The sequence below is a fragment of the Pinus tabuliformis genome, chromosome 8 (genome assembly GCF_031772625.1).
Source record: "Pinus tabuliformis cultivar Carrire ecotype Pingquan chromosome 8, CPIR1, whole genome shotgun sequence".
NCBI lineage: Eukaryota > Viridiplantae > Streptophyta > Pinopsida > Pinales > Pinaceae > Pinus > Pinus tabuliformis.
This window is the reverse complement of record NC_142294.1, coordinates 55,631,904-55,640,293: the sequence shown is the minus strand read 5'-3', so window position 1 is coordinate 55,640,293 and position 8,390 is coordinate 55,631,904.

The following is an 8,390-nucleotide window of genomic DNA, read 5'->3' as shown; positions in this document are numbered from 1 at the left end:
AATATAATTTATGATCATTCACAACCAACCTTATTTATAAGAAATAAAAACTAAAAAATAAAAAAAAATAAAACTAAAATTATCCTAAAAAAATAGAAGGATGACCTTCTATGGAAAATACATTTTGAGGATTTGTCCATTCACAGGCAGAGAATCTCTCCTGCCTGTCAAGTCCTGCAACACAAAAGTCGACGGGCCTATGACCTCTACGATCTGAAAAGGACCAAGCCATAGCTTCTGGAATTTCGTATGTTTGCCCTTTTCTTCGTGAGCCTTATCCCATTTCAAAACTAAATCTCCCATCTGAAAGTTTTTTCTGGTCATTATGTTCGAATCAAAAGAGGATTTTATCAGCGCTTGGTGGTGAGCATGGGTTTTCTTGGCCTGTTCTCGTTGTTCTTCTAGCTTGATTATTTCCATTTTCCTTAGCTGTAAGGGAGAAGTAGATACTTCATCAATGTATTGTACTAAGGACAAGGAGGGAATGACTAAGTGAGTAGGAAGAACTGCTCCCCTCCCGTAAACTAAATTAAAGGGAGAAGTGCCGATAGAGGCTTTCTTCGTAATTCTGTCTACCCATAAGGCGTTTACCAGCGCTTTATGCCAATTCTTTTGGTTTTGGTCGACTGTCTTTTTGATAATCCTGATTAGGTTCTTGTTCGTTGATTCAGCCAGCCCATTACCTTGCGGATAGTAGTTGGCAGAATACTTCAGTTTGAACCCTCTTTTGAGCGCGAACTCAGTCATGGTATTTCCAGAAAAATATGAAGCATTATCAAATATTAAGGCCGTTGGCAATCCAAACCTAGTAATGATAAACTGATCTATGAATTCAATAATGTTTTCAGAATTAGCTGTCTTGAGAGGAACTGCCTCTACCCATTTAGTAAAATAGTCAGTTGCCGTGAGGATATACCTATGCTGTTTAGAGGAGTGAGGAACGATCTCACCTATTATGTCCAGGCCCCATTGGCTGAACGGCTGTTCGATGTTAACCGGCTGTAGTGGCATGGATGACTTCTTTTGTTTTCCTGCAGCAGTTTGGCAGACTTGGCATTTCCTTACGTGATGGTACGAGTCTTTGAACAGCGTGGGCCAGTAGTATCCTACACGTAAGATTTTGTGTGCGGTGGCTTCTCCAGCATAGTGTCCACCTGCTGGTCCATCGTGGAGTTCCTGCAAAACCTTTTCGGCTTCAGTTTTCTCAAGACATCTAAGAAGCACAGAATCATAATTCCTTTTAAACAGGACATCATTTACGAGCTGGTATTGTTTAGCTTTTAATCTCAGGGCTCTCTTCTTGATGTGATCCAGGTGAAATGGAGCATGCCTGTTTTTCAGGAAATAAATGGTGTCAGCATATAATGATTGTGCGTCGTTTAGGCTTACCTCATACGCGTGTACCTCATCAGATGATTTTTCGGGGATTTGCGATGCTCCAGCTAACATCTTGCAGAAGCCTTGGCCTCTTACGATGTGTGCCGGCTTGATCTCCAGGTCGTATTCTTGCAAGGCGGTGATCCAATTCGCTCTCTTTTCGCCCACATCTTTCTGTATTAGGAGGTTTCTTACCGCTGGGAATGGTACTATGACCTTGGTATGGGCCTTTAGCAAGAAAGGTCTGAAATATTTAATTGCTTTGAAAACGGCGTATGCCTGTTTCTCTACGTCCGAATATTTCAGCTCAGCACCTTGTAAGTTTGAGCTAAAGAATGCGATCGGAGCTTCTACCTTTTCTTGATTCGCTTGAGTCAAGATCGCAGCATAAGAATTCTCTGAGGCAAATGTGTATAAGACAAAGGGCTCTGAAAAATTTGGGGTTGCTAGAGATGGAGCGTTGATGATGGCTTGTTTGATTAAGTTAAATGCTTCGTGCTCGTCTAGACCCCATTTAAAGTTTGAATTCTTTTTTATCATTTTTTGTAAAGGAGAAATAATACGTGAAAAATCTGGGACAAATCTTTTCACAAAATTGATCTGTCCTAGGAAAGATTGCATGGTCTTTTTGTTATGAGGCATGGATATCTCGGAAATTTCTTTGATTCTGTCAGGTTCAATGTGAATGCCAGATTTAGACACTATGAATCCTAGCAATTTTCCTTCACTCAACGCGAAAAAAGATTTCTTCAGGTTAAGCGAGATCCCATACCTTAAACATCTTTGAAAGATTTGCTTCAAATCTTTGAGGTGGTCGTTTCGGTTCTTGGAGTATACAGTTATATCATCCAGGTAGATCACTACCGATTTATTGACTAAACCTTTAAACGCAATGTCCATGGCTCTCTGAAAAGTTGCGCCGGCGTTGATCAGACCGAATGGCATTTTCCGATACGCGTAGGTACCCCATTTAGTTCGGAAGGTGGTTTTTAACTGATCATCTGGGTGTACCAACACTTGATTATATCCTGAAAATCCGTCCAGGAAAGACATTAACTCTGAGCCTACGACTGCCTGTAATATTTTCTCCATAGGTGGGAGGGGAAAATTGTCTTTCTGACAGGCTTTGTTGAGATTCCGGAACTCGATGCAGATTCTAATATCTCCGTTTTTCTTCCTAACAGGTACCATGTTGGATACCCATTTGGAATGTCTGACCGGGAAGATTATTCTGGCTCTCAACGATTTATTCAGCTCAGTTTTTATCTGATTTTCCAAGTTGGGGTGGATTTTTCTGAGCTTCTGTTGGACAGGTTTCTCGTTGTCAATCATAGGGATAGTGTGTTGAATGATAGAAGTATTGTAAGTCTTCAGCTCATCGTAAATCCAGGAAAAGACGTTTTTGTACTGTCGTAGAAGACGGATATATGCTGATTTTTCTTCAGGAGCTAGGCCTTGACCTAGATTAACGTTTTGCGGCTTCTCATCGGTTCCTAGGTTCACTGATTCGTAGTTCAGAGTTGAACTGTAAATTTTGGCGTTAGCTGACCTTTTGAACCGACTTTTCAAGTCGTATAAGTCTTCTAGTTTGACCACCGATTTGGGTATAGCATTATCAGTGCTATTTTGTTGTATCTGGTGATCATGACAGTCTTCGCTGATTATCTGGTTTGAGTAGGATCCTTCAGAGGTGAGGAAACTTACGATGTCTGGGTCGTCGTTGAATACTCTCCAGTTGGTGATGTTGTCAGGGATAGATGGTTTAAAAATCAATTCTATCGAAAACCTATCTGGACTAAAGTCTTCGGAGGGGATGAGTCTGGAGGCTACGTTAGCTAACAGGTCTGTGTTTGCATTGTGAAGTCTCGGGATTGACGAAATATTGAACGCTGTAAAATGTGCAGTGAGATCTTGTACTAAAGATTGATAGTGCTTTAAATGACTAGACAGGCAATGTATGGTGTTACGTACCTGTTTGACGACGATCTCAGAATCTCCAAAGACTTGAAGATATTTGACGTTGCAGCCGATTGCTTTGTATAAGCCTTGCACCAAGGCTTCGTATTCCGCTGTGTTGTTCGTGCAATCGAACTCCAGTCTACATGTGAGCATGGTTTTATTTCCGTCTGGGCTGATCAAAACGCATCCTGCTCCCGCTCCCTCGTTGGATTTAGAGCCATCAAAATATAATTTCCAAAATAAAGAAGTATTTACAGGGTTATCTAAGAAACTAACACATTTTGAATCATCAGTCTGGGAAAAGTTTTCAACTTGGGACAAAACTGAATTTTCTAAATATGGTGATATGTGAGCATTGAAATTTCCGAGGAAAGAGTCTACCGAGTAGTTGCCTATGATGCTGTTGTTGTATGCTACGGCTTCGTTCTCTCCTTCCAAATCCGTCACTATGTATTTTTGGTGCAATTCCCGTTCAACCTTTATTTGATTTGGTTTCCCGTTGAAGGGTAACCACATGTGCGACCAGTCGGTTGAAAAGTATCCGTGGAGTTTCTCGGACCAGTCCCTGCTAAGAATCAGACCATAAAATTCAGGGATGTCAGCCACTAGAATGTCGATAACCTGACATACCTTGGGGTTAGACGACAGTCTTATGGTCACTTGATTAAGTTCGCCTATCACTTCGACTTGCGATCGATCAAGTTGAACTATGCGCACTGCGGATTTTTGCGGTTGAACATTAAGTTTGGCACATATTGACTTGGGTAGAATATTGGTTGAAGCACCAGAATCGACCAAGCAGTTGTGCACGTTTCTGTTAAAGATTTCATAAGTGAGGAGGAAAGGAGGAGTATGAGATCTAGATCTCCCTCCAATCAGAGCGATGTCATTTGGATCGATTTTATTGATCGTGTTGATTGGAGGTCTTCCTATGTTATGGGAAGCTACAGTTGTAGGTAAAGGTGTAGTAGGTACGGCGTGTAACTCTTTCATCATGATTTTCTGTTGGTGTTTCAATTTTCTCAACTCGTACAGAGTGATATTAGCCCTAGTCTTTTTCATGTCATCGATGATGTTATACTCCATTTCATCCGACACTATTAGTGTCTTTGATGGAGGTGATTGCTCTGATTGGACTGGGCTAAATGAGGTCGTTTTAGCAATTGTTTTCTTTGGTGCAACCTTTTCTTTTGCTGCAGGGCTTGCGCCCTTCTGTTTTGGGGTATTCTGGGGAGGATCAAGTTGATTTCTGCTTCGTGTGCTAACCGGAAGTGCTTCTTGATCTTCCTCTTGTGGGAGGATGAAATCCCACATTCCTTGCAGTTCCACCACTTCTTCATCGTCGGTCTGCGTTTCGATGGTGCTCTCCTCTTCTTCTTCTTCAGATTCCACATTTGAGACCACGTTGGGTGGCTTCGTCTCCATGGGAGGGTTTCTTTTGAAATTCCTAAAAGGCTTTCTTGGGACGATTCTGCCACTTGTTTTCTTATGTCAATCATCTCATTAGACATGGCCTTTAATACCTTTTGTAGTCCTTCCATGTCGAAAGGATCTTTCGTTTGCTTCTTCTTGGTGTCTTCTTTGAAAGAGATTTTCTTAGATTTACGCTCTTCGATTGTAGATCTCTTTTCTAGGGCTACTATGCGTCTTTCAACTGCTAACGCCTCAGCCAAATTTTCGACTAAGGTTGTCTTGCTCGCCCTATCTACGAAGATGGCCAAGTTTGAAGGTAAGGCCATGATGTACCACTCGCATCTTACTTCCTCGCTGGGTTGAGAAGCAGCAGGGATTTTGTTGAGGATTTTGTTGAATCGTAAGTTAAAATCCTTAATGGGTTCCCTATCCTCAACTTTAAGATTGGATAAATCGTTGATCAGTGTTGCTGTCGATCTATCATCGCCGAATTTGGTGAGAAATTGATTTTGAAAAATGTCCCAGCTGGTGATAGATCCGGAGGGCAGCGAAAAGTACCATGACCCGGCTGTTCCTTGCATTGTATAGGGGAAAAGTAGGACCACGGCATCTTCATTGGTAACTCCGTTGAGATTAACAGAAAGCATGAAATTATTGATATGTTCTTCAGCTAGCATTCCTGTTTCTGGATTGAACTTTGGTAGCCATTTCTCGGGATGGGCAGGTATTGGACTTAGGGGTGGAGGCATTAAAACCGCCCCAGGATTGTTCCATGGAGATTGGGCCATCGCTGAGTTGCTAGTCAACAAAAGTGTAGGAGATGGTCTTTGATGTTGAGAAGATGGAGATGTTATGATCTTCGACGATTGCGGAGGAAGGGTTGTGGAAGATGGATGAGTGATTTGAGGTGGAGATGTGGGTGGTTGACTTCGCGGAGAGGGAGTTGAAATGGACGAAGTGGATGAAAGAGTCTCTCTGTCAAACTCTGGGAGTGCTTTCCTTGCTCTTTTCCTAGTGGGGAGAGGGATTTCAGTTGGCTGGACGCCAAACTTTTCACTCTTCAATCGGGTCAGGGGATGAGCAGGATTGTACTGCGAAGTCAGGCTGCCTTTAGATTTATCAGACTTCTGGGTAAAAATAGAGAATCCCTGGAGTTTACGGATCAAAGTTTGAACTTCAGGGGGATCGATAATAAGTTGGTCTGATGTATTAGTATGTATAGCAGCGGTGGATGTCCGAGCGACTTCTAGTTCGGAGATTAGTCGTACCGGGGAAGTCGGGGAAGTTGGTGAGGGTGATTTGCTCTCAGAATGGTATTTGGATTTTGAATTATGCGCCATTCATAGCTTCGGCCCTCCTTCTAGCGCCAGAAATGTTGAGGGCCCCGAAGTCGGGTCGACAACAAGGGGGATACCCACCCAGTCCGGAACCTGGTTGGCGGCTCCTTGCCCGTTTGGAGTAGCGGGTCCGACTGGGGGTAATGGGACCAGTTTCCCAATGTGAAGGGTGTGTGTGTGTGTGTAGAGTTTGATGGTATTAATCTAAAGGTTTCTCTAAACTAGTCTTAATTCTAACTGCTAAACTAACTCTATGCTAATGTAATCTAATGAAGAGAAACAATACATCTAGTCTACGCTAACCCGGGATGTTTTCTTTTGTTATGCGATCTAGAAAGATTTCAAACAACAGCTGGTAATAAAGATCATTCAACTATTATCAGAATATAAATCGATAAAGATAAACCATTCTGCATAAGAAGTTAGGCAGAGTAGTTGTGAACAGCATATCGCATAATCAGTTTTCTATATGTCAAGCATAAATAAATGACCCCACCGTACAGAAGTGCCAAATGGTAATACAAACATTCATACAGTAACATATAAAGAACTCAGCTGTGTATTACTTTAGGGATACTAGCAGAATTTAGTCAAGAGATAAAAGTACCATTTATGACTGATTTCACTAATAAACTTCAAGCAATAATGATTTATTTCTACTTGTTCTAATATCTGCTAAGAGTACAGAAGTGCAACATCAGTAACAGACATTAAAATGCAAACATAAATAAATCTCGATCCATCCATTCATCAAAAACCTCCTCTGAGGGTGCAGAAGTGCATGTTCTGAGGACAAGTTTTTTGACAGATTTCCGGACCCTTCTCCAAATGCCATGAGAAGGGTTAAATACTACTAACTAATTAATCTTAATTACACGAAATTAGGGAATCGGCTTCAAATGACCGCCCTTTACTAAAAGCAAATTTATTTCTAAAACTTTAAATCTAATTTCTGACCGTTTCTGTATATTCTCTTTAGTGCTGTCAACAGCGCAACGTTTTCCTGGGAACAGTCGGCTGGCCGCCTTCTTCTTTCGCTCGGGAGATAAAAGTGGAAATAACAAGAGCTGGCACTTCCTTCTGACAGACCAGAAGATATTTTCGAAAACCTTTCTCTAGCTGGGTGTATTCGCCACGTGTATACTTAGCACAACCCAGGTTCTTCTCGAACTAATTTTGCTGTTGCTATTCCGGTTTCCGGTCGTGCGAATGACTGAGTGGGTTAGGAGTCGCGCTGTATGGACAATCCCCTGTTTCGAGAATTGTTTCCGCTCTTTGTTCCAGGCTTTTCTGGAGCGTCTTCCTTCTCATGCGCTTCTTTCTCTGCTTTACCAAGTCCGAGCTTCAGGATCTTTTGTGAACATGCTGCTTTTGTGCGCCTTTGACTCTGAGTCCTAGATAGTCTAATTTCATCAGTGCCGGTTGGCTTATAGTCTGGGATCCGCGGTCCTGCTGCATGCGGCATCCATTTGTGGAGGCATCTTCTCTCTGCTGTCTGATTGGCGCTTTCCATTTTCCTTTAGATATTTCCTGCATATAGATTTATATTAGTTGCGTGTCTTGCAGTCTACGCAAAGAAGAAGGGAAATGAAAAGATTGACATGAAAGCATTAAACTCTAATGAATGCATAATCCTGACATTCATCATGACTTGACTCTTCGAAAAATGCGATGCAATCATTCCTTGATACTCAAGCATGCGGTCATTAATTTCCTTTAAGGCGCGCGCTTAATCTTGGGTCTATCGGGTATGTCGGAGAATTCGTGCGATGAGTCTTTTCATATCGCAGATCGCAGATCACAGATCGCGGTTCGCCGATATCGCAAATCGCAGATCGCTGTCATCGCAGATCGCTGATCGCAGATTTTATTCAATGGTTTATGCCGCCTAGTGCGACGTTTGCGATGTGCGATGTCGCATATCGGCGATCGATATTTCTTGAAGGTCTTCTTTTTAGAGAGCGCTTGGGATGCATGCGATGCGATGAATTTTGCATCGCTCTTTCGCAGTTTTGTTTTCCGTGCTTGGGTAATGCTTCAGCCTTCCCTTGCGATGCGATTTAAGCCTTAGGGAGAAAAATAAAAAAAAATTAAAAATATTTTTGGGATTTTTCTTTCAGGGTCCCCCCCTTTGCTCGATGTTATTGCTAATATCGAGCAAAGAGGGGGGGTTGTTGGTGACCACAACAGAATCCAAGTAGGTTCTCACCATCTACTTTGTATTTGCAGTTAGGAACTTGCGTGGTAGCATTGTGTGATTGCTGCTAGACCCGGTCTGGGCTAGTAGGGATCGTCTCTGTCCGC